This window comes from Bubalus kerabau, chromosome 14, assembly GCF_029407905.1.
Source record: "Bubalus kerabau isolate K-KA32 ecotype Philippines breed swamp buffalo chromosome 14, PCC_UOA_SB_1v2, whole genome shotgun sequence".
Taxonomy (NCBI): Eukaryota; Metazoa; Chordata; class Mammalia; order Artiodactyla; family Bovidae; genus Bubalus; species Bubalus kerabau.
In genome coordinates, this window is record NC_073637.1 from 55,848,113 (window position 1) to 55,874,372 (window position 26,260).

A 26,260-nucleotide genomic window follows, 5' to 3' on the forward strand; every position below is an offset into this window, starting at 1 on the left:
TGTTTCAGTAGTAAAGAATCCACCGGCCAATGCAGGAGATGTGGGTTTGTTCCCTGGAAGATCCCCTTGAGAAAGGAATGGCAACCCACTTCAGTTTTCTTGCCTGGAAAATCCCATGGACAGAGAAGCCTGACAGGCTACCATCCCTGGAGTTACAAAAGTAAGACACAGCTTAGTGACTAAACAACAGCGTGAATAATTCCAAGAGCTTCTTCCTGCTAATTTGTGATCTTTCATGTCCCTATCACATACTCAGATACTATTTTCAGTCTCCATGCATTTGCCTTTTCTAAACAGTTCATACATATGGAATCTAGATTTTTTTTTAAACATAGCATATGTTTTTGAGGTTCAGATGTATCTCACTATGTATCAGTAATTTGTTTCTTTTTGTTGTTGAATAATATTCCATTGTATGGACCTAATACAGTTTTTTTTTTTCATTTATTTATTTATTGACCTATAATGGTGAGGATAATTTCTTTGTATGGTATATAGTAAAGATATTGATTCATCTTTTGTATGTGGATATCCAGTTTTCCAAGACTATTATTTCCTCATTTACTTACCCTGACATCTGTGTCAAAACTGAAATTGCCTATAAATGTAAAGGTTTATTTCTAAATTCTCAGTTAAGTTCCATTGATTTATATCTGTACTCTTATGGCAGTAACACACTTTGATTCTGGCATTATATTATATTTTGATATCAGTAAGCATAAGTTTTCTAAGTTTATTCTTCTTTTCAGGATTATTTTGGCTATTCTGGGGCCTTTGCATTTATATCTAAATTTTAGCAAGAACTTGTTAATTTCTCCCCAAAAGTCTTCTGGTATTACTATTTTTAGACATATTGCCTTGACTCTAAAGAGCAATTTGTGGAGAACGTCCATATTGTTAATATTCAATCTTGAAACCGAGAAGAAATACCATTGCATTTACCTTGTTGATCATTGTTTTTCAGTTACTAAATCATGTCAAACTCTTTTGCTACCCAATGGACCGTATAACCCACCTTGCTCCTTGGTCCACGGGATTTCCCAGGCAAGAATACTGCGGTGGGTTGTCATTTCCTTCTCCTTGGGATTTTCCCAACCCAGGAATTGAACCTGTGTCTCCTGCATTGGCAGGTAAATTGTTTACCAGTGAGCCACCTGGGAAGCCTGCATTTACTTAGATCTTCTTTAATCGTTTTCAGCATGTTGTGTAATATTTAATATATAGCATTTGTACTTCTGTTGGTAACCTTATTCCAAAAAGGATGTTATTCTTTTTGATATTATCATAAATGTAATTATTGTTTTAACTTTAATTTTTGGATTTTTGTTGCTAATATATAGACATGATTTTTATGCTTTAGTATTTTATAATGTTACAGTAGTTAGACAGTACTTACACATATTTGTAAAGGCAAACTCCCTATTTTGACAGTATTGAACATCAGAATATGAATTTGTTTTATTTTTTGGCAATCAGTCTAGGAAGTTTCTTTCATTTTTCAGAATCTCACACTGAGATATACCTATGTTGTAAGATTTTTATTAGAATTAACACCTGTGAATAGAGAAGGGGGAGGCAGGATTGGGCATGAAATAATTTGGGCAGGAATACTTGCTACACAAAGCCTTGACCAAATCGGTGGGAAGCTCTGCAGTCACTATTGTTCATAAAAGCATTCTATGTTGTCACTGCAATTGTCAAACCCTAGTACTCTCACCTTGCTCAGTTGTGAGTTGAGTTGTGGTCTTCCGAGGGAAGGACATGACCTTACTCCTCACAGCTAGAGAACTGTCATTAATGGAAGGGGGTATGGACAGCACATCTTCATATCCACCTACATAGTTTTATTCAACTATTTGTTTTAATTTTAGAGGAAAAAATGGAGTCACTTTCTGTTGCTCCTATCTGGGAATGGCAGCTCTGTTTATAATACCATCCTCAGGTAACATTTTTTACTATCAAATCATGTAATGGTTCGCTGCTTCCTTAGAAATGAAAACTAGTTATCTATGTCTAGGTCCAGAGTGATAATGCAGCCAGACCCTACTTCTAGGGTCTTTCAGTCTTTGGCCTAGCTCTAGCCTCTGTAAACTCAGATTTTTGTCTAAATGATAGATAATGTAATTAATGTAATAACTTTTGGAAATTCTTTCTGTTTTGTTTCAACAAAAACTTAGTCTTTTATTGTTTTGCTTCTTGAATATTTTAACTTTACCAAAAGGAGATTGTGAATTGGAAAAAGATTATAACTTACTGTTGGAAATTCCCATAGGATAAGGTCATTTCTGAAAGTGAGGGAATTATTCTGGGATGTCTCTTTTTGTCCTTTAGTCTAACCTTACTATTTTTACTGTACTGAGGAAATTGTTTTCTCTCAGAGATAGAGCAAGTTCATGCAAATCCCACAAAGTGTGCAATAAACCCCTGCCTATGTATTATTTATGAAGGAAACTTGGTCCCCTATGTTTTATTCTTCAAGACTGTCATTCTATTTCAGCCCTAACTTGCTTACAATACCTTTTTTATTCCTGTCTTTGAAAAACATTGTTAAAATCAAATGAAACAAAAGAAGAAAACAGTTAAATTATTTATATTTTTGCATGACCATCAATCTTTAGAACTTTCATGACAAGTAAATCTATAGCAAAAGATATTAAACCAAGCATATATGAAATGTAAGGCACCTTTGAAAAGCTAATGAGAAAAGAGAAATATTTTGATCTAGATATCTGTAGCATAAATCTTCCTGACATGATTGAAAATCAACTTTTTCTTTTTTTTCCCCTCATCAGGAAGAGATCCAAGGAAAGAACCTCAAATAATTGCTCTCCAATACAATAAAATATATTTTAAAAGTTCTGTAACTATGGGTTGTATAATTTTATTAATACTGAACTTTAAGACAGAGACTACTTATCATGTCCAGTTTAAGTAGCATCTTTAGCTTATTATTCCTATAGAATTGGTATTTTCATATCAATAAAATTGAGACAAAGACATTTAGGAAATATCTATTTTTATAATTCAAAGGTTTACTTGCTTAAAGCATATAAAATCATGAAGTAAAAGATGTCATATAGTGTAAAGCAAATTGTTCAATTTCAAGATTTCCATGACAGGAAAATTTGAAGCAGAGCTTCTCCTTATTGTTCAACTAGCAAGTGCTAAAGATGTTTACTATCATTCTAAGAAAATGAATTTTAAAACTATTACCAACACTTACATTTGCCTAAAATAAACATTACTTAAGACTTGTATTTTTCTTTCCCATTAAATTTTACTAACTTCTCATCAAAACGCAAAAAGGATTTTCAGTACCAAGTTCAAAAAATAAATAAATAAATAAAAATGTAATAGAAGTCAACTAAAGGGAACTTCCCTGCTTATTTAACTTCTATGCAGAGTACATCATGAGAAACACTGGGCTGGAAGAAGCACAAGCTGGAATCAAGATTGCCAGGAGAAATATCAATAACCTCAGATATGCACATGAGACCACCCTTATGGCAGAAAGTGAAGAGGAACTAAAAAGACTCTTGATGAAAGTGAAAGAGGAGAATGAAAAAGTTGGCTTAAGCTCAACATTCAGAAAATGAAGATCATGGCATCTGATCCCATCACTTCATGGCAAATAGATGGGGAAACAGTGGAAAGAGTGTCAGACTTTATCTTTTTGGGCTCCAAAATCACTGCAGATGGTGATTGCAGCCATGAAATTAAAAAGACGCTTATTCCTTGGAAGAAAAGTTCTGACCAACCTAGATAGCATATTCACAAGCAGAGACATTACTTTGCCAACAAAAGTCCGTCTAGTCAAGGCTACGGTTTTTCCAGTGCTCATGTATGGATGTGAGAGTTGGACTGTGAAGAAAGTTGAGCACTGAAGAATTGATGCTTTTGAACTGTGGTGTTGGAGAAGACTCTTGAGAGTCCCATGGACTGCAAGGAGATCCAACCAATCCATTCTAAAGGAGATCAGCCCTGAGTGCTCTTTGGAAGGAATGATGCTGAAGCTAAAACTCCAGTACTTTGGCCACCTCATGCTAAGAGTTGACTCATTGGAAAAGACTCTGATGCTGGGAGGGACTAGGGGCAGGAGGAAAAGGGGACGACAGAGGATGAGATGGCTGGATGGCATCACCGACTCGATGGACATGAGTTTGAGTGAACTCCTGGAGTTGGTGATGGACAGGGAGGCCTGGTGTGCTGCAATTCATGGGGTGGCAAAGAGTCAGACACGACTGAGTGACTGAACTGAACTGAACTGAAAGGGAACTTTGAAAAACTTCTCTACCTATAACCTCTTTTAAACAAAGTGATTAATTTATTTTCTGCAAATAACATTTTGCATTAGAAATAAGAGATTTGATATGGTCAGCTGTCCACATATATTACTCATGATTTTTGTATAGTTAGTAAATATGTATAGTGATAGTGTGTGATAGAAGAGCTTGCTTATAGCAAGATGACATTCACACCCCCAAATTATAAGGAAAGAGTCATTTGTTATAAGGTTATTATTTATTTTCATGTGTCTGTATTCCAGAACAAATTGATTTATACAAATGGGAGATCAGAATATGATGCATGAACATGATTAAAGCAAGAATCTCATGGTAGTCCAGGATGAGCCATGAGGCTAGATTCTCAGAATAAGGCATAGCTTAGGATCAGGAGATATTTTAGGATCAAGGAAGCAGTAGCAAACAAACTACCCTTCTTCCTTATCAGTGGTTGTTTGTTCTTACTCCTTTACAGCAAAACAAATATGACTGTCTGTATTAATCCTGTCAAAAAGTCAGCTATTTTTTTAACTCATCCATTAATACATTTTCATTAAATATACAGCTATAGATAAATTCACAGTTTATAAGCATGCATCTCTATGAAACCTCATAAAATTAGTATCAAGAAACAGATCATTTGCCCTCTGCATATTTTTTTTTTTAATTTAGGCTTACTCAAACTCTTTACACTTACTCAAATTCTTCCTCTACCCTTTAATACTTCTGTTATTTATTGCTTCATGCATTCTGCCTATTTCAAAATCTGCTTTTGAGTTCTATTTCTGGTACTAACTACCTGACCATGTCCATATATCATTAGTGAATTTCTGGTAGAGAGAACTTTTGGGGAACAATGATTTATCAGCATTCCTCTTAGGCAATGTTATTATATATTATTTTGTTCATTTAAAACTAGCCATTGCCAGAGACTATCCTAGAAGCTCTAATTGCAGTTTATCCACCAAGCATGCAGTGTAGTTTCAAATATTCCTTAAAACACAATTCATAAATGTTCTATTGTTTACTGTTCTTTTCAGTGCTATGAAGAAGTGCAAAGTTGAAGACCAGTTTAAAATGGAGGGTTTAACCTACTCTGGAGATCCAAGAAAGACTACAAAAGGTAACATTTAAGTAGAGGCCTAAAGGGTTAATAGACTTCAGGTACAAAGTTTCTGTATATATGTTTGTGTTTTATGTTTGTGTTTTTTTTGTGTGTGTGAATATTTGGGGGTTGTGGAAGTAGGAATGTAGTCATAACCTATTCATCAAGAGAAAAATTTTTATATGATTAAAACATATAATGTAAAAGAAGTAGTAGTAAAATATAAGGCCTGCAAAGTAGAAAGCAACAGGATTTGGGACTATATGATCTGAGAGCACTGGAAACACAATTGCAGAATTTAATCGAGTTAGTGAAATGTACATTTGTCACTTTTTGACATTTATCAAAATTTCAAGCTCTATTATATTTTGAAATTATGTGTGTATATATATATATGCATATGTAATTAGTACATATCATATTTCATAGACTTTAAACTTCATGGAGGTTAAGATCATTTGCATCCTGTTCACTAAGGGATTTCCTGTTTCCATTAGAGGACTTGGGAAAGAGAAAATACTCACTGAACAATTCATGGAAAAAATGAATAATAATAAAATAGTCTTCTGACTAGGAGACTAGTAAAGTATTAAACAAGTGGGTTTATATGTGGAGTCATGAACTAGAATGGGTAGAAAGCTTTTTGGAGGCCAGGCTTGGAATCATGTTTACAGTTTTGGGGTTTTGTTTTGTTTTTTTTAAATCTAATTGAGAAGATGTCAATTGCCTTAAGGGGTGATTTTAAATTATATTTGGAGCAGGTATCACCTGCACATAATACACAAACACATATTCTTAAGAATAAAAAAGCTATGGAATTTAGAATAAATACAAATTACTTATAATAGTCAACATGCCTTATGTAAGGTGTTGCTAAAGCTAGAGCCCTGTGGGCTGGATTTGGCAATTACTTACTTAATAAATAGAAGTATCTTAGATTTGGACTGCAGAAGGGGAAAAGAAAAATACTAAATTAACTGTATTTTGTGAATAATTAGATATGGCTAGTAAAAGAGGAGGGAGTCTATTAATTTTGTGTGCGTGTGTGCCAATCTACCCCACAGTACATTTGCGTAGTATAGGCTGTATTTCTTAGAAAGATGTTTATTCCTACACAAATCAACTGGAACCAAAATTAACATCACATAGAAGAGATAGAAGAGAAATCACAGATAACATTTCAAAGGGCAGAGAAGATTCCAATAGAAGAACCTAAAAGTGTGGCAAGCACTAAAATGTTTCTCTCTCTCTCTCTTTTTTTTTTTTTTTTTTGGTCCATGCTGCCCTTCTTGGCATGAAAAACTTCCTTGATAAGGGGTGAAACTCATGCCCCCACCTTGAGAGTGTGAAGTATTAATTACTGGGCCACCAGGGAAACTCTACTAAAATTTTTCTATAGAGCATTCTTTGTGAGATAACTAAACTGTCTCATTAGGATAATTAGCCTATCTGTCTAGGGCTAATTACAGGAGGAGGTGATCAAAACCGTTCCCAAGAAAAAGAAATGCAAAATTGCAAAATGGCTGTCAATTAGCTAAGAAAAGAAGAGAAGACAAAGCCAAAGGAGAAAAGGAAAGTTATACCCATCTGAGTGAAGAGTTCCAGAGATCAGCAAGGAGAGACAATAAAGCCTTTTAAAGTGAAAAATACAAATAAATAGAGGAGAACAATAAAATGGGAGAGACTAGAGATCTCTTAAAGAAGATCAGAGATACCGAGAGAACATTTCATGCAAAGATGGGCCCAATAAAGGACAGAAACAGTATGGACTTAACAAAGCAGAAGATATTAAGAAGAGGTGACAAGAATACACAAAAGAACTACCCAAAAAAGATCTTAATGACCTGGATAACCATGATGGTGTGATGACTCATCTAGAGCCAGACATCCTGCAGTGTAAAGTCAAATGGGCCTTAGGAAGCAACACTTACAAACAAAGCTAATGGAGGTGATGGAATTCCAGTTGAGCTATATCAAATCCTAAAAGATGATGCTATTAAAATGCTGCACTCAGTATGCCAACAAATTTGGAAAACTCAGCAGTGCCCACAGGACTGGAAAAGGTCAGTTTTAATTCAAATTCCAAAGAAAGGCAATGGCAAAGAATGTTCAAACTACTGCACAATTGCACCTATTTCACATGCTAGTGAAGTAATGCTCAAAATCCTTCAAACTAGGCTTTAACAGTATGTGAACCAAGAACTTCCAGATGTACAAGCTGGATTTAGAAAAGGCAGAGGAACCAGAGATCAAATTGCCAACATTCATTGGATCATAGAAAAAACTACAGAACTCTAGAAAAATATCTAATTCTGCTTCATTGGGGCTTCCCTGATATCTCAGTTGATAAAGAATCCACCTGCAATTCAGGAGACTGTGGTTTGATTCCTAGGTCCAGAAGATCCACTAGAGAAGGGATAAGCTACCCACTCCAGAATTCTTGGGCTTCCCTTATGGCTCAGCCAGTGAAGAATCCTCCTGCAATGTTGGAGACTTGGGTTCAGTCCCTGGTTTGAGAAGATCCCCTGCAGAAGGGAAAGATTACCTACTCCAGTATTCTGGCCTGGAGAATTCCATGGACTGTATTTCCCATGGGGTCAAAGACTAAGCGACTTTCACTTTCCTGCTTCATTGACTACACTAAAGCCTTTGAATGTGTAGATCACAACAAACTGTGGAAAATTCTTCAAGAGATGGGAATACTAGACCACTTTACCTGCCTCCTGAGAAACCTGAATGCAGTCAAGAAACAACAGTTAGAATCGCACATGGAACTACGGATTGATTCAAAATTAGGAAAGGAGTATATCAAGGCTGTATATTGTCACCCTGCTTGTTTAAGTTATATGCAGAGTACACCATGTGAAAGGTTGGGCTGGATGAGGCACAAGCTGGAATCAAGATTGACGGGAGAAATGTCAATAACTTCAGATATGCAGATGATATCAATCTTATGGCAAAAAGTGGAGAGGAACTAAAGAGTCTCTTGATGAAGGTGACAGAGGAGAGTGAAAAAGCTGGCAAAAGGTAAATATTTAAAAAATTAAGATCATGGCATCCTGTCCCATCACTTCATGACAAATAGATGGGGATACAATGGAAACAGTACAGACTTTATTTTCTTGAGCTCCAAAATCACTGTGGATGGTGACTTCAACCATGAAATTAAAAGACACTTACTCCTTGGAAGAAAAGCTATGACAGACCTAGACAGTGTATTGAAAGCAGAGACATTGTTGACAGAGATCCATCTAGTGAAAGCTATGGTTTTTCCAGTAGTCATGTAAGGATGTGAGTGCTGGAAAATAAAAAAGGCTGAGCGCTAAAGAACTGATGGTCTCAAACTGTGGTGGTGGAGAAGACCCTTGGGTTCCCTTGGACAGCAAGATCAAACCTGTGAATCCTACAGGAAATCAACTCTGAATATTCATTGGAAGGACTGATGCTGAAGCTGAAGCTCCAGTAATTTGGTTGCCTGATGCAAAGAGCTGACTCATTGGAAAAGACCCTGATTCTGCAAAAGATTGAAGGCAGGAGGTGAAGGGGTGACAAAGTATGAGATGGTTGGATGACATCACCAACTCAATGGATATGAGTCTGAGCAAGCTCTGGGAGATGGTGAAAGACAGGAAAGCCTAGCATGCTATAGTCCATAGGATCTCAAAGAGTCAGATACAACTGAGGGATTGCACATCAACAGCAAAGCCTATTAGTCTAGGGTCGGACACAAATGGGTTTGAACAGCAACAACAAAGCCTTTTAGTCTGGTGCTAGGTCATTAGTATGATGATGTCATTCATTTGTTTAGCTTAAGGGCAATCAATAAGGTAAAATTTAACTTAATATAGATTGCTCTTTGCTACATGTGCATCACTGTAAGGAGTCCAGTGGAGTAAAAGGTATGATATTAGCACCTTACCCTTAAAGGAACACATATATCTTTATAGAAATAATCTATATAAGATAAAACTTAGTGGTATACAAGTATGCTGCTGCTGCTGCTAAGTTGCTTCAGTCGTGTCCGACTCTGTGCGACCCCAGAGACAGCAGCCCACCAGGCTCCCCCGTCCCTGGGATTCTCCAGGCAAGAACACTGGAGTGGGTTGCCATTTCCTTCTTCAATGCATGAAAGTGAAAAGTGAAAGTGAAGTTGCTCAGTCGTGGTCGACTCTTAGTGACCCCAAGGACTGCAGCCTACCAGGCTCCTCCGTCTATGGGATTCTCCAGGCAAGAGTACTGGAGTGGGGTGCCATTGCCTTCTCAGTGCAAGTATAGCCGCATCTACATTTCAGAAAATGAGTGTTGTATAAGTTTAGAAGGAACTGTGGTATCCAGCTGTGAAAATTAAAATGAGGATGACTTCTGTAAAATTAACATCAAATGAGCTAGTATTCAATACATGTAAAGTATTCTGAATAGTTCTGGGACACACACTCTTTGTCAGAGTTAGCTCTTATGATTATTACTGTTAACCATGGACTGTGCTGAGCACTCCATATAGATTAATGCCTTTGATTTTCCTCTCCTATTAAAAGACTTCTAAGTGTACTCTGATCATCATTTTCAAAGAAGAATAAATAGTGGTCTAGATATTTAATAAGTAGTAGAAGCAGAATTTGATATCAGTGGACTTTGACTCAAGTGACTCACACTGTTTACAAAACATTTCTGACAGGACAAGTCGGTACTTTATTAAGTTGTACTTTTAAGGATAGGTGATATTTAAATTGGAGAACAAAGAAGTTCAGGATTTTCAATAAGACAGATTGATAAAAGATCAAACAATATAGACATTTTAAAGTATATTTACGAGACTTTGCATTTCTTTTAATTTAGAGTTTATTGTTTAAGTTGAATAAAGGTAGAAAATAAAACTAGAAAATTAAGCTGTGGCCAATTTTGGAATCCTTGAAAACAAAGCAAGGTATTATAATGAATGCCTTTATAAATTTTGTATGTAGAATTCTTCAAACTGATTATTTTCTTTAAAGCTTCATTTTTGTTAGTATTCCTATTTTTAAAAAGGAATATTAGATATATTTCATATTTGGGAACTTTACACAATACTTAAATCTGAAGGTGTAAAGTGTCTGGAAATCTACCTTGTGCTCAGTCACTCAGTTGTGTCCGACTCTTGTGACGCCAAGGACAGTAGGCCGCCAGGCTCTTCTGTGCATGGGATTCTTCCGGCAAAAATGCTGGAGTAGGTTGCCATTTCCTTCTCCAGGGCAAATCTTCCTTACTTGCAAGTTAACAAGTTAGCCTGCCACAGTTTCACATACATATAGTAAGAAAGAAAATAAGACTCTTCAGTCAGAAAAGTGTTTATTACTCACAGAATAAAGGAGCAGCCCGATCAGTAGTGTTATTTGGGTGTTCAGGAGGAGGAGCAGATATTTAACTGCACATGTAGTGACTGAAGCAGGAGCCAGGAATACTAAACTTAGGAGACTGGTCTTTTATAGGGCTCCTGTCTGTCCTGCCCTTTAGAGAGAAAGTTTATTAGTTACTTGAAATGCAAAAAAAAAAAAAAAAAAAAAGAAAGAAAAATTCTCCAGGGGAATGTTGGAAGGCATCTGTATTTATGACCCTAGAATGTGTCTAGGAAGGTACCTGGGGTTAGCCAAACTGTCAGGTTAGAGGCAAGTCCTCCAAATTGTCAAGTCTGCCTGATAATTCTGACGTTTAAACTGGGAACAAAGGTAAAAGCTACAACCAATGAGCAGTAAATTTAAATTATATGATGGATTATCATGAATATGAATTAGTAAAATTTTTGAGAAGTTGTTAAATAAAGTTACCAATATTTTCCTACAGTACTATGACATGTAATAGAACTTTTTGGCAAAGTTAAAGAATGAGTAGACATAAATGAAAGAAAAGGATTCTGATATCAACTGCAGGTTTGTTTGTTCTTTTTTTTTTTTTTTGCCCCAAGAACCCTCATGTTTTTGTTTTTAATTTGCCAGAAACAGAAATTACTGAAAATAGTTACACTGATTATAAGGAAAGAACATACATTAAAATCAGCCAAAGGAGGAAACAGAAAGGGAAAAGTCAGGGAGGCCTCCAAACAAGAATTTTACATCATGCTCAGAATGTGTCATCCTCCTAACATCATGTGTGACAGTAAACTCGAGGTAGTGCCAATCTGTGGAGTTGACCTGAACTTCAGTTTCCAGGCATAAAACTTATTTATTTTATTGACAAGTTAACTAAAATAATCTTCAAACATATACTTTGAATTAATGTAGAAAGTATGTCCCCTTAAATATATGTTGGACTATAAAAGCATGTCACACATACTTTTTCATAGTGAATTCTCAATGCACAGCCATATGACAGGTGAATCCATGTATGAATAATCAGTTTAGAATAGAATAATAGCTCAGTGAGAAGAGTAGCATTATGTGTAAAATCCTAAGATGTGGATTGTGAAAAGAAACAGGACACGTTTTTGGTTCGACAGTGGGTTCTATTCGAAAAAGGAACGTGCATGTATATGTGCGTGTGTTTGTGACAGGTGAGACAATGAATTTTTTGGAGAATCAGATGCAAGCAAAACATATTTCAAGTAAATTTACAAGTTTAGGGCAGAGATATAAAGAATTTTCTCAGAAATAATTTAAACACACTTAAAAACTAATATTAAAAATGTAAATTCACTGTGAAAAAAATTTAAAACAAATAATATTGTTCTGATTTACATAAACAAGATTATAGTTTTAAGGATTTTTTACTGTTCATGACCGTCACTTCATTTGAGTGTACATTTTTAACTTTGCAAATAGGTTCAGGATTGTGCTAGTTATTGAAAAGTTCAGAAAAGTGAATAAGTTATTTAAACAATTAAATATTATACAAAGTAAATAATAAGAGAAAAATGTGCTCTTGTGAAGAAGAAAAATGATATAGTTTTATATAAATACAGCTAAACTAATTCAAGAGAATTCACATTCTAAACAATAAAAGTAAAGCCAATAGAATAGTACATGCTTTAATCAAATTACTGTGCTCACTATTTACATAATGCCAAACAGTTTTTTCTTACAATACATTAAAAATCAAATGGACTGAATAAACTATTTTTTCTTCTAAAGTGTTTTTCAAGTACAAAATGTTATCATTCTTCTCTCCTACTGCATAGGAAATTCTGGAAAGATAACAACACGTCATTTGCAGCCTAAAAATGTGCAACTCTCTAATACAATGATAAAGCAATAGAAAGTGAAAATCAAGCCAAGTGGAAGAGGAGCACCTATAAAAATTCCTTGAATATACCCATAGAAACATAATTTTCTAACTATGTTTTGTTGTTTTGCTCAGTTGAGGTTTTCAATAGCTGCCTATTTCAGTAGCTGCCTATATAAATTAGCAAATAGAGAAAACAATTTTTTGACTAATATACAACCACTCTTATGTAAAATCCACAATAAACTCACAGTGTTTAGGAATAACATTTTCCCCCTTGATGTCATCTATAATTACAATAGATTTAACTTTGCTTTATTGACATACATTTTTCTTGCTCTGTTATTACAAATCCAAGACATTGCCTTCTCTATTGAAAGGAAAAATGGCCATAATCTTAATTGTAATCATTTGAAGAATTCATCAAAATTACTTATGTTTATTCTATTTGTGTTAAAATTAGACACAATAATAACATAAGCAATACCTTTCTTCAGTGTCTTCATCTATCATATTCTTATTTTCTCTTCACAAAGACTTTTGAATATCAATTATCTTTTTTTTAATTTTTTTTAAATTTTATTTTATTTTTAAACTTTACATAATTGTATTAGTTTTGCCAAATATCAAAATGAATCCACCACAGGTATACATGTGTTCCCCATCCTGAACCCTCCTCCCTCCTCCCTCCCCATACCATCCCTCTGGGTCGTCCCAGTGCACCAGCCCCAAGCATCCAGTATCGTGCATCGAACCTGGACTGGCAACTCGTTTCATACATGATATTTTGCATGTTTCAATGCCATTCTCCCAAATCTTCCCACCCTCTCCCTCTCCCACAGAGTCCATAAGACTGTTCTATACATCAGTGTCTCTTTTGCTGTCTCGTACACAGGGTTATTGTTACCATCTTTCTAAATTCCATATATATGCATTAGTATACTGTATTGGTGTTTTTCTTTCTGGCTTACTTCACTCTGTATAATAGGCTCCAGTTTCATCCACCTCATTAGAACTGATTCAAATGTATTCTTTTTAATGGCTGAGTAATACTCCATTGTGTATATGTACCACAGCTTTCTTATCCATTCATCTGCTGATGAACATCTAGGTTGCTATCAATTATCTTGTGCATCCATTCTGGTTGAGTGAATTTAGATATACAACTAGGTTTCTCAAAAAGCAGTCTATTCCTGTAGACTCAATTACTGGCTTTTATTTACTTATCCAGTAAGGTGATTTGTGTTCCTCATCATTGATATCTTCAGTCCAAAGTATAGACTTATTAATCAATTGCACAGATTTCTTAGTCACATTTACGCTATTGTTCTCTTAACTGCCTTCGTTTCTGAAAACATATTCTCTCTCAGATTCCATAATTTTGTTAATTCAGTATTTTGCCACCAATCTATCCATTGGTCATTCAACAATAAATGTTCTTAAGACTAATATAGATTTTCTATTCTTAAATAGAAGAGACAGAAAGAACAGAATTTTATAGATAAAAATTATTACTTCCATGATAGAAATAAATGTCTAATACTAATCAGGTATAGAGATGACACTTTGTACAGATGGGAGTTGTAGTCATGGTTATGGATGAAAGTAAAGATTTCCTGGAGGGTACAGTACACGAGTTAAGAATTAAAAATGAGTAGGCAGTATTATTTTTGCACTTCCTTGTGGCCTACAAAATTTCTTCTGAAAAGTCAGCTGATAATCATCTGGGAGTTCCTTTGTAACTATCTGGTTGTTTTCCCATTGTTGTTTTAAATATTCTTTCTTTATCCTTAATTTTGCTATTTTAATTGCATTGGGTCTTGTGAATCTCTTTGGATCAACCTTGTCTGAGACTGTGATTTCTGGAGCTGCATGTCTGTTTCCTTTCACAGGTTAGGGATATCTTCAGCTAATATTTCGTCAAATGTATTTTATGCCCTTTCCTCTATCTTCTCTTTTTGGGACCCCTATAATGTGAGTGTTAATGTGCATGATGTTGTCTCATAGTTCTCTTAAAATGTCCTCATTTTTTTAATCTTTTTTTTTTCCTTTTATCTGTTCATCTGGGATAATTTCTAGGACTCTGTCTTCCACTTTAATGATTCATTGTTCTTTATTCTCTAATCTACTGTTGATTTCTTCTAGTGCATTTTAAATTTCATTACTATATTCTTCAGCTCTGTTTTGTGCATTTTCATATTTTCTAACTTTTTGTTAAACATCTCAATGTAGTCATCTATTCTTCTCCTGAGTCTGCTGAGAATTTTTTGATCACTAACTTGAATTTTTATCAGGAAGATTGCTTATCTCAATTTAGTGCTTCTGGGGTTTTATCTTATTTCCTTTGCTTGAAAATATTTCCCTGTTACCTCATTTTGCCTCATTCTACATTGGTTACACTTTCTGATCTTGGAGAAATGGCCTTATGTGGAAGATGTCCTGTTGCTGCTGCTACGTCACTTCAGTCGTGTCTGACTCTGTGTAACCCCATAGACAGCAGCCCACCAGGCTCCCCCGTCCCTGGGATTCTCTAGGCAAGAACACTGGAGTGGGTTGGGGCCTAGCAAAATACTCCCTCTGTTCATCAGAGTTAATACTCTAGGAGTGCCTCCTCTCTGAGCTCTTAGGGCACTTTTTTATGGTGGGACTGACTACTGTGGGCATGCTGGTGCATGGGGTAGATCCCTACTGCTTGGCTTCTAGGCTATGTCTAATGCTTAGGCCACTGGCAGTGATGGGTGCAGTTGGGTCCTGTGTTGACTGCCTCCTGGTCTCAGAGACTGCTAGAGCTTTGATGCCCCACTGGTGGATGGGGCTAGAGCCTAAGATGGGGTCCCAGGACTGGTGCTGGTCCACTGGTGGAAAAGACCATGTCCTAAGGTGGCTAGTTTTCAGGCCTCTAAGAGTCCCAAAGCCAGTACCAGCCCACTGGTTGGCAGTGGTGCAATTCATCCCTGATAAGCTAAAGGGAGAACTCTAAAATGGCACTTCCCAGCCCCAGTGTCCTTGATGTAGAATGTGATCCCCAAAATGGCTATTGTCTGTGTCCCCAGGAGGCTCTCTAAGATCAGTAAGTGTGCCTGACCCAGGTTCCTTTCAGACTAATGCTCCTGTGCTGGGTCTTGGTGCATGTGAGGTTTTCACATGTGCTCTTTAAGAGCAGTCTGTTTCCTACAGCCTTTTTCTGTTTCCTACAGTAGGAATGAGAATGCAAGTTCCACTGGCCTTCAAAGCCAGATATCTGGGGGCTTGTATTCCTGGTGCATAACCCCGGGTCTGGGAAGACTGATGTAAGGTTTGGATCACTCTCTCTTTTAGGGGGAACTTCTGCAGTTGCGATTATCCCCTTGTTTCTGGGCTGCCTACCCAGGGTCTTGACTATACCGCATCTGTGACTTCTGGGGGCCTGACAATTATAAAAGTGGTGGGTGTTAATATTGGAAGATATTTAGACTCTTTAGGGGTGAGTAAAATAAAATTGGAGTCCCCCGGGTATGTTGAACCTACGTATTTTTCAACAGGATCCTAAAGACTATAGCCTTAAAGTTAAATGAAATAGAGATAGGAAATCACCTCTATAGGAACTATCTCAATCTACACAGTAACTTAAGATGATCTGGTACTGGTACTTCCCTTAGACTCCTGGAAAGGTAAATGTTTTCTGTATGTACCTATTATCCAAGACCTGGAATATATAGCATTAGAATTCCCATGGACAGAAGATCCTGGTGGGCTATATAGTCCATGGGGTCACAGAGAGTCAGACAGGACTGAGTGACCAAGCACAGCCCAGACCTCAGTTTAAAATAACCAAGCTTTCTAAGATATGAGAAAACAAAAGAAATAAGTAAAAGTGAATAGTTACATAGTATTCTAACAACTGAAGTTGAGAAACCTTAACAATGTAACTATGCTTAATATGTTTCAACAAATAAGACATAATTTTATAAAAATACTATTTAAAAAAAGCACAGGACTTTCTGATTTCTACTTCCATATATGAGGGTTGGAAGTTACTCCATTCTAACATCAAGTAAAATTCTAAGCAGACTGAAAAACCAACTCTTCTCAGAACCATAAGAGAAGTGTGGTCACAGGGGAAACGTTCACCTCCAAGATTAAAGAGCCAGGTGAATATAGGAAATCACAGAACTCCTGAACAGAGATTCCCCAGCAGAAACTGCTATGGGAACCAGTGTTCTTTCTGTAATTGATAAACTCCTGGAGGCTCACTCTGGACAACAGTGAGAATTAAGACTCCAGGGGAACCCAGTCAGATGGGAGTGCCTTGCAATACTGCAAGATTTGTCTCCAGGAATTCTACTAAATTCCCACAGTAAATAATGGAGAAAAATTTCCTCAGACCTTCTTCCAGTGGAAGGGGAAAAGAGCTATTATAAGATACATTAGAGCATTCTGTTCTTAACAAGGCCTGCCTTCACGGAAAGTTAATCAGAACCTAACCAGTTGGGGAATTATCAGACCCTAACTGATCTAGGGAAGTAAAGTGCTCAAGTCCAGCTCACTCTTGTCAAATATGGATTAAAAGTAAATGGATGGGGAAAAAAAATATATGATGCTCAGTTCAGTTCAGTTCAGTTCAGTCACTCAGTCGTGTCTGACTCTTTGCGACCCCATGAATCGCAGCACGCCAGGCCTCCCTGTCCATTACCAACTCCCAATGCTAACACTAATCAAAAGAAAATGGAATAGCTCTAATAACTGCAGAGAAGACATCAAAGACAAGTTATCAGGGGGAAAAAAAGTACATTATATAATGGTAGTAAGCTAAATTCTCCAAGAAGACATAACAGTTCTTAACATGTAAGCACCTAGCAACAGAGCCATAAACTTCATTTGGCAAAAGTTGATAGAACTTCAAAGAAACAGAGTAACTCAGTATCATAGTTGGAAACTTCAACACACCTGTCTCAGCTCAGTTTAGTTGCTCAGTCGTGTCCAGCTTTTTGTGACCTCATGGGCTGCAACATGCCAGGCTTCCCTGTCCATCACCAACTCCCTGAGCTTCCTGAACTCATGTCCATTGCATTTGTGATGTCATCCAACCATCTCATCCTCTGTTGTCTCCTTCTCCTCCTGCCTTCAATCTTTGCCAGCATCAGGGTCTTTTCTAATCAGTCAGTTCTTCCCATTAAGTGGCCAAAGTATTGGAGTTTCAGCTCCAGCATCAGCATCAGTCCTTCCAATGAACATTCAGGACTGATTTCCCTTAGGATAGACTGGTTGGATCCCCTTGCAGTCCAAGGGGATCTCAAGAGTTTTCTCCAACAACACAGTTCAAAAGCATCAATTCTTCAGCGATCACCTTTCTTAATGGCCCAGTGCTCACTACCACACCTGTCTTAGAAATGGACAGATCCAGTGAGCAGAATATTAGTCTCTTCCATGGCAAAAGACTTGGACTGGGAAGTATAGTTTTTCATTCAGTGTGTAAATATTGAGTCTTTCTTTCTCAGTAACTTTTATTTCTTGGCCACATATTCATTTTATCTTAAAAGCTTTGCGTTTGGAGCAAATTGTTCTTAGTTGGATGTGGATTTCTGAATGTGAGAGCTTGGGCCCTGGTAGCCAGGGGACACATCTGTGGAGCACTCAGCCTTATTTGTGATACACTTACAGCTGAATATGGTGTTTTACTTTGTGTGAATACTTAGTATATTCTATTAAAGTTGTGAAACATGAAAAAAAAAGTTGTTTTAATTTGCATTTCCCTGATGATAGATGATGTGGAGGAGCATCTTTTCATGTGCTTATTTGCCATCTGTATATTTTCTTTGTAAAGTGATTTCAATAAACGGGAGGCTATGCATGTACGAGAGCAGGGAGGCTATGGAAAATCATCATTTCTACCTCTCAATTTTGTTGTAAATCTTGCAAATCTAAAACTGCTCTTAAAAAAAAAAGATAAAGTCTTAAAAAAGAGAACAAATCAAACAAAACATATTAAAAAAAGAAACATGAGTTTGACAGATGATTTTTATACTATATTTACCACAACTTCTCAAGAAAACTTGAAAAGTAAAAGGACAACATTGAACACAGAGGGGGAAAGTAAAAAATGTAAAGATAATAGTGTGTATTGGTCTATTAGGTTTGCTGCAGTAAAACACCACTTAAATTGGATATCTTAACAGAAATTTATTTCTCACATTCTGGAGCCTAAAGTTTCCAGATCAAGATGTTGGCAGTTTTGATCTCTCCTTAGCTTGCAGATGGCCACCTACTCGCTGGGTCCTCACATGACACCGGAAGAAAAGCCTCCTACGTATATTATATTAAAATATATGAGAGTCAAAGCAAATATAAAATTTAAAAATCAACCAGAGAACAAAAATACATATATTACCTTAAAATAACCAGAAATTATACTGATAACATCCTTCTCTACAGAAAAAGTAGATGCCACAAAAAGCAGGGGTAGTTTTAATATATCAAAGTAAAATAAGAATTGTCTTTTCAGTAAACATATCCTTCAAGAGTAAAGTATAATACATATAAGTGAGTAAGTAAGTGAAAGTCGCTCAGTTGTGTCCAACTCTTTATGACCCTATAGACTGTAACCCACCAGGCTCCTCTGTCCATGGAATTATCTAGGCCAGAATACAGGAGTGGGTTGCTATTTCCTTCTCCAGGGGATCTTCCCAAATCAGGGATCAAACCCAGATCTCACACATTGCAGACAAATTATTTACCATATGAGCAACCAGGGAAGCAAGCCCATCAGTTCAGTTCAGTCGCTCAGTCGTGTCCAACTCTTTCTGACCCCATGAAGTGCACCACGCCTGGCCTCCCTGTCCATCACCAACTCCTGGAGTTCACCCAAACTCATGCCCTCCAGTCGGTGATGCCATTCAGCCATCTCATCGTCTGTCATCCCCTTCTCCTCCTGCCTCCAATCCCTCCCAGCATCACAGTCTTTTCCAATGAGTCAACTCTTAGCATGAGGTGGCCAAAGTATTGGAGTTTCAGCTTTAGCATCAGTCCTTCCAAAGAACACCCAGGGCTGATCTCCTTTAGAAAGGACTGGTTGGATCTCCTTGTAGTCCATGGGACTCTCAAGAGTCTTTTCCAACACCCCAGTTCAAAAGCCTCAATTCTTCAGCGTTCAGCTTTCTTCACAGTCCAACTGTCACATCCATACATGAACACTGGAAAAACCATAGCCTTAACTAGACAGACATTTGTTGGCAAAGTAATGTTTCTGCTTTTGAATATGATATCTAGGTTGGTCATAACTTTCCTTCCAAGGAGTAAGCATCTTTTAATTTCATGGCTGCAGTCACGATTTGCAGTGATTTTGGAGCCCAGAAAAATAAAGTCTGACACTGTCCACTATTTCCCATGAACTGATGGGACCAGATGCCATGATCTTCGTTTTCTGAATGTTGAGCTTTAAGCCAACTTTTTCACTTTCCTCTTTCACTTTCATCAAGAGGCTTTTTAGTTCCTCTTCCCTTTCTGCCATAAGGGTAGTGTCATCTGCATATCTGTGGTTACTGATATTTCTCCTGGCAATCTTGATTCCAGCTTGTGCTTCTTCCAGCCCAGCGTTTCTCATGATGTACTCTGCATATAAGTTAAATAAGCAGGGTGACAATATACAGCCTTAACATACTCCTTTTCCTATTTGGAACCAGTCTGTTGTTTCATGTCCAGTTCTAACTGTTGCTTCCTGACCTGCATACAGATTTCTCAAGAGGCAGGTCAGGTGTTCTGGTATTCCCATCTCTTTCAGAATTTTCCACAGTTTATTGTGATCCACACAGTCAAAGGCTTTGGCATAGTCAATAAAGCAGAAATAGATGTTTTTCTGGAACTCTCTTGCTTTTTCAATGATCCAGCAGATGTTGGCAATTTGATCTCTGGTTCCTCTGCCTTTTCTGAAACCAGTTTGAACATCTGGAAGTTCACGGTTCATATATTGCTGTAGCCTGGCTTGGAGAATTTTGAGCATTACTTTACTAACCTGTGAGATGAGTGCAATTGTGCGGTAGTTGGAGCATTCTTTGGCATTGCCTTTCTGTGGGATTGGAATGAAAACTGACCTTTTCCAGTCCTGTGGCCACTGCTGAGTTTTCCAAGTTTGCTGGCATATTGAGTGCAGCACTTTCACAGCATCATCTTCCAGGATTTGAAATAGCTCAACTGGAATTCCGTCCCCTCCACTGGCTTTGTTTGTAGTGGTGCTTTCTAAGGCCCACTTTTTTCTAAGGCCCACTTGACTTCCATTCCAGGATGTCTGGCTCTAGGTGAGTGATCACACCATCGTGATTATCTGGGTCATGAAGATCTTTTTTTGTACAGTTCTTCTGTGTATTTTGCCACCTCTTCTTAATATCTTCTGCTTCTGTTAGGTCCATACCATTTCTGTCCTTTATCAAACCCATCTTTCTTAACCCATCTTTCATATATATATTAGGGAAGCCCATAATACATATATTATGTGGCAAACAAAATCCAAGGGAATATGTTTTATAGACTTGTCCATAAGGAAATTGAAATAAATAGCAAATATGTAGATATAAATTGAGTATTGATTGGACTTAAAAAAACCTTTTATGTGTTTTCAAAGACACAGGTGAAAATACTTGTAGTGTATCAGATTTGACAAGGTATATGAATTTATGGATTTAAAGTATTACAGAGTTTTTGTATTATCTGAAAAGTTAAATAATAAATAACAATATGTATTAGATTTTTAAAACTAATGCTGCATGTTTAAATGCTATTGTAATCATTTAAAGAATGAATCTTTTTATGAACAGTCTCTTTGTATGAAACCTTTTGTATGAAAGACTGCTGCTAAACCTACTTGACCTTCTGAGTAGATAGTTCATATTTTTCATTTCAGAGTCATCAAACGTTTGAGAATTTTGTGGTTTGTGTTTGATGTCATATCCAAGAACCCATTGCCAAATCATAAAAGCCCAAGCAACAAATTTGGAGGCCTTAATCCACAATTTTTAATCACATTAGTAGAATGAATGATTAAAAATAATCACATGGTCATTTCAGTTGATAAAAAAACATTTGACAAAACCAGAACTCTTATATGTGGTATGATATGATATATGTTATGATATGTGATAGAAATACCTAACAATATAGGAATAGGAAGTAATTTCCTCAACCTGATAAAAGAAATTTAGGGAAAACCCTACAGCTAACATTATAATTCCACCCCAGTACTCTTTCCTGGAAACTCCCATGGACGGAAGAGCCTGGTAGGCTGCAGTCCATGGGATCGTGAAGAGTCAGACATGGCTGAGCAACTTCACTTTCACTTTTCACTTTCATGCACTGGAGAAGGAAATGTCAACCCACTCCAGCATTTTTGCCTGGAGAATCCCAGGGACAGGGGAGCCTGGTGGGCTGCCGTCTATGGCGTCACACAGAGTCAGACACAACTGAAGCGACTTAGCAGCAGCAGCAGCAGCATTATATTCAGGGCTTCCCAGGTGACTCAATGATAAAGAATCCCCTGGCCATTACAGGAAACACTGGAGATATGGGTTAAGTCCCTGGGTTGGAAAGATCCCTTGGACTAGGAAATGACAACCCATCCAGTATTCTTGCCTGGGGAATCCCATTGGCAGAGGAACCTGGTGAGTTGGAGCCTGTGGGGGTTACAAAGATTCGGACAAGTCTGAACAACTGAACATACATGGGTACAACGTTATATTCAATGGCGTAAAACTAGAAGGCTTCCAAACAGTAAGAATAAGACAAAGCTGAAGTAGCTATATTAATTTTAGAAAAAAACAGATTTCATAATTTAGCAGACTACTGGGGCTAAAGAGGGCATTGCATTATGAAATGTGTCAGCTCTCTGAGAGGACATAAAAACTCTAAGCATTTATGTGTCTGACAAGATAGATCAATATCCATGAGACAGAGACTGATCAAACAGTGAGACAAAATACTATGTACTGTTACAGTGGATTATATCATTATTACACTAGTCTGAGAGTTTACTGAGTACCTTGCTGTTATTGTTGTTTAATTGGACACTTTTGCAACCCCCTGGGCTGTAGCCCAACAGGGTCCTCTGTCCAGGGGATTTCCCAGGCAAAAATACTGGAGTGAGTAGCCACCTTCTTCTCCAGGGGATCTTCCTGACCCAGGGATCAAATCTAAGTCTCCAGCATTTCCTGCATTGACATGCAGATTCTTTATCATTGAGCCACCGAGGAAGCCCTACTGATAATCATTAAAATTGTCATATGAATTACAGGTTATTGATATTCCCATTTTACAGACAATTAAAAGGAGCCACAGGGAAGTTAAGCATGGCCCTAGCAGTCAGCTAGTGATCTGGGTAATATGTGTTAGCATCTAACTGCTATGAAACAAACTATTTAGAAAAATCCTTTGATAAAAATAACATAAGTAAGAAACTGCCTAGTCTGAATTTCTGTGTCTTTAGTTTTAGAAAGGGCTTATTCAGTAACTTTAAAGGAAATAAGAGTAACTTGAAGACTGAGTATCATGCATATGTTAAATCTAACCACACCCCTTGGAATTTGCTGGCCATTCCAGTGGTGAAGAAAACTTCCCATACAGGGGGTGCAGGTTCAATCCCTGATCAGGGAGTGTATGACCCACATGCCTCGCAGCCAAAAAAAAAAAAAGAAAAAAACACATAAAACAAAAGCAATGTTGTAACAAATTCAGTAAGGACTATAAAAATGGTCTACATGAAAAAAAATTTAAATAAATAAACACATCCCTCATATTTTGGACTGCACTAATTTTGGAGGTCTGTTATGGAATTCATGAAGAATTGTTTGTTTGACCATGTGTGTAGAATTTGTTGATTTTGATTGGTTGACTGTTAAAGGCTCTGGTGGCATTTAGAAATATTGAGTGGGTAATGGAAATTCAGAGCCAAGTTGAATGGTCAGGCCTGAAAATACTGTTTTGAATTTTCCCCACCTATTCTTAAATTCATGGAAATATTAACTTTTTCAGAAGACAAATGTAAAATAAAAGTTAAGGGCCATGTTTCAGCATCTTCTGGGAAAACAACACTTAAGGAAGGAAGGAAGGTGTATGTAAATAGTATGGCAAAAGAAAGGAGGATTTCTATAAAGTTTAGGATAAGAAGCCACAAAAAAGCAGACTTTTAGGATGAAATGGAAGAATGTCTTTGTTCAGTGCTTCAGAGAAGGAAAGTTTAAGAGCAGAAAATTACAGTTATGGTTGGCTCTAACACCCTCAGTTACAACCTGGAATCAAGATTGCCAGGAGAAATATCAATAACCTCAGATATGCAGATGACACCACCCTTATGGCAGAAAGTGAAGAGGAACTCAAAAGCCTCTTGATGAAAGTGAAAGTGGAGAGTGAAAAAGTGGGCTTAAAGCTCAACATTCAGAAAACGAAGATCATGGCATCTGGTCCCATCAGTTCATGGGAAATAGATGGGGAAACAGTGGAAACAGTGTCAGACTTTTATTTTTCTGGGCTCCAAAATCATTGCAGATGGTGACCGCAGCCATGAAATTAAAAGACGCTTACCCCTTGGAAGGAAAGTTATGACCAACCTAGATAGCATATTCAAAAGCAGAGACATTACTTTGCCAACAAAGGTCCGTCTAATCAAGGCTATGGTTTTTCCAGTAGTCATGTATGGATGTGAGAGTTGGACTGAAGAAAGCTGAGTCCTGAAGAATTGAGGCTTTTGAACTGTGGTGTTGGAGAAGACTCTTGAGAGTCCCTTGGACTGCAAGGAGATCCAACCAGTCCATTCTGAAGGAGATCAGCCCTGGGTGTTCTTTGTAAAGAAAGATGCTAAAGCTGAAACTCCAGTACTTTGGCCACCTCATGCGAAGAGTTGACTCATTGGAAAAGACTGTGATGCTGGGAGGGATTGGGGGCAGGAGGAGAAGGGGAGGACAGAGGATGAGATGGCTGCATGGCATCACTGACTCGATGGACATGAGTTTGAGTGAACTCCTGGAGTTGGTGATGGACAGGGAGGCCTGGCGTGCTGCAATTCATGGAGTTGCAGAGTTGGACATGACTGAGCGACTGAACTGAACTGAACACCCTCAATTATCCTAAGGTAAGGAGAGAATCTTCTGCTTCTGTTAGGTCCATTACTTTGCCAACAAAGGTCCATATAGTCAAAGCTATGTTTTTTCCAGTAGTCACATACAGATGTGAGAGTTGGACCATAAAGAAAGCTGAGTGCTGAAGAATTGATGCTTTTGAACTGTGATGTTGGAGAAGACGCTTGAGAGTCCCTTGGACTGCAAGGAGATCCAACCAGTCCATCCTAAAGGAAATCAACCTTAGATATTCATTGGAAGGACTGATGGTAAAGCTGAAGTTCCATTACTTTGGCCACCTAATACAAAGAGCCAATTCATTGGGAAAAACCCTGATACTGGGAAAGGTTGAAAGCAGGGAGAGAACAGGAACAACAGAGGAAAAGACAGATGGCATCACTGACTCAATGGACATAAGTTCGAGCAAGCTCCAGGGTATGGTGAAGGACAGGGAACCCTGCCTGGCATGCTGCAGTCCATGGGGTCACAGAGTCCAGACACAACTGAGCAACTGAACAACAAAGGAGAGAATGCAGAGTGGGGGCTGTGAGAAAAGAGCAACAGTCAGTATAAGCTACTCTTGTGTGAAAACAGACTGAAAATAAAGAAAATTCAGTAGCTGAAAGGAGGTGCAAATTGGAGCAGCTTCAGCCTATTTAGTTTTCAACCGTCAGTTTGTGATTGTTGTTATACAGCATTTTATTGGATCCCTTGTCTTAATTTTATAAATATTATCATCACGGGGAGAGAAAACTTCATATTCAGTGCAATATTGGCAATATGAGAAGACTACAAATTAGCCACAGTTGAATGTTACAGAAATACTTAACTCAGCTGTCCTCTGAGAAAAAAAACAAATGAATCCTAACCTCCCTTATACCCCTGCCAAGTGGAATTCTGGAGCATTTATGGTACTTATAAGGGTTCTTCTTCCTGAAACAATGCCATTGCTAAATGACTGCTTCTATTAAATGAATTCCTAAGGTTTCTTTATGTAAGCATATCAAGGGAAAGCATGTAAAATTGCATTATAGTGCTACAGAATTATAATCTTTATAGAAACATAAAAGAAAAAGCAAATGTTTATAATACAAATTTGTTCCGTCTTTTTGAGCCTTTACAACGAGTATAAAGTGCCTTATTTACAAACATTTCAAATTTGTATTCTTAATCTAGGAGCTCAGTAACTAGAAAAATCATTACATTTGGAATTTGTTGTTTGATACCACATTACATTTTGTACTTCCTACATATAGCAACATTAGTTATTTTTGCTTGCATGTTGATATAATAGTTTTAACTAATATTTATGTCTAGAAGATGATGTTAAATATGTCTGTGCACTATTTCACACTTAATACACTAAGGTGCCCAGTAAGAGTAAAATATTAATATTTTTCAATTAAGAAAAATCCCAAATATTAATACTACTGGGTATCTACGTAAAAGAGTTAAAACAGAATCTTAAAGAGATATTAGCACTCCCATGTTCACTGCAAGCACTAGTCACAGTAGCCAAGTTATGGAAATAAATGTCCATTGATAAATGAATTCATTTAAAAAGTAGTATATACATAATATGGAATACTTTTAAGCCTTAAAAAAGA

The 26,260-nt window shown here is 37.2% G+C and overlaps 1 long non-coding RNA gene across 1 annotated transcript in view; it reads left to right on the forward strand.

Moving 5' to 3' along the window:
- The first annotated feature begins 5,325 nt into the window (after positions 1–5,325).
- The window catches only part of LOC129627277 (uncharacterized), a 127,506-nt gene continuing 106,571 nt past the window's right edge, over positions 5,326–26,260 (forward strand). Inside the window, exon 1 of the long non-coding RNA XR_008702517.1 lies at positions 5,326–5,406. This is a non-coding gene — a long non-coding RNA (uncharacterized LOC129627277). The remainder of the gene's footprint in view (positions 5,407–26,260) is intronic.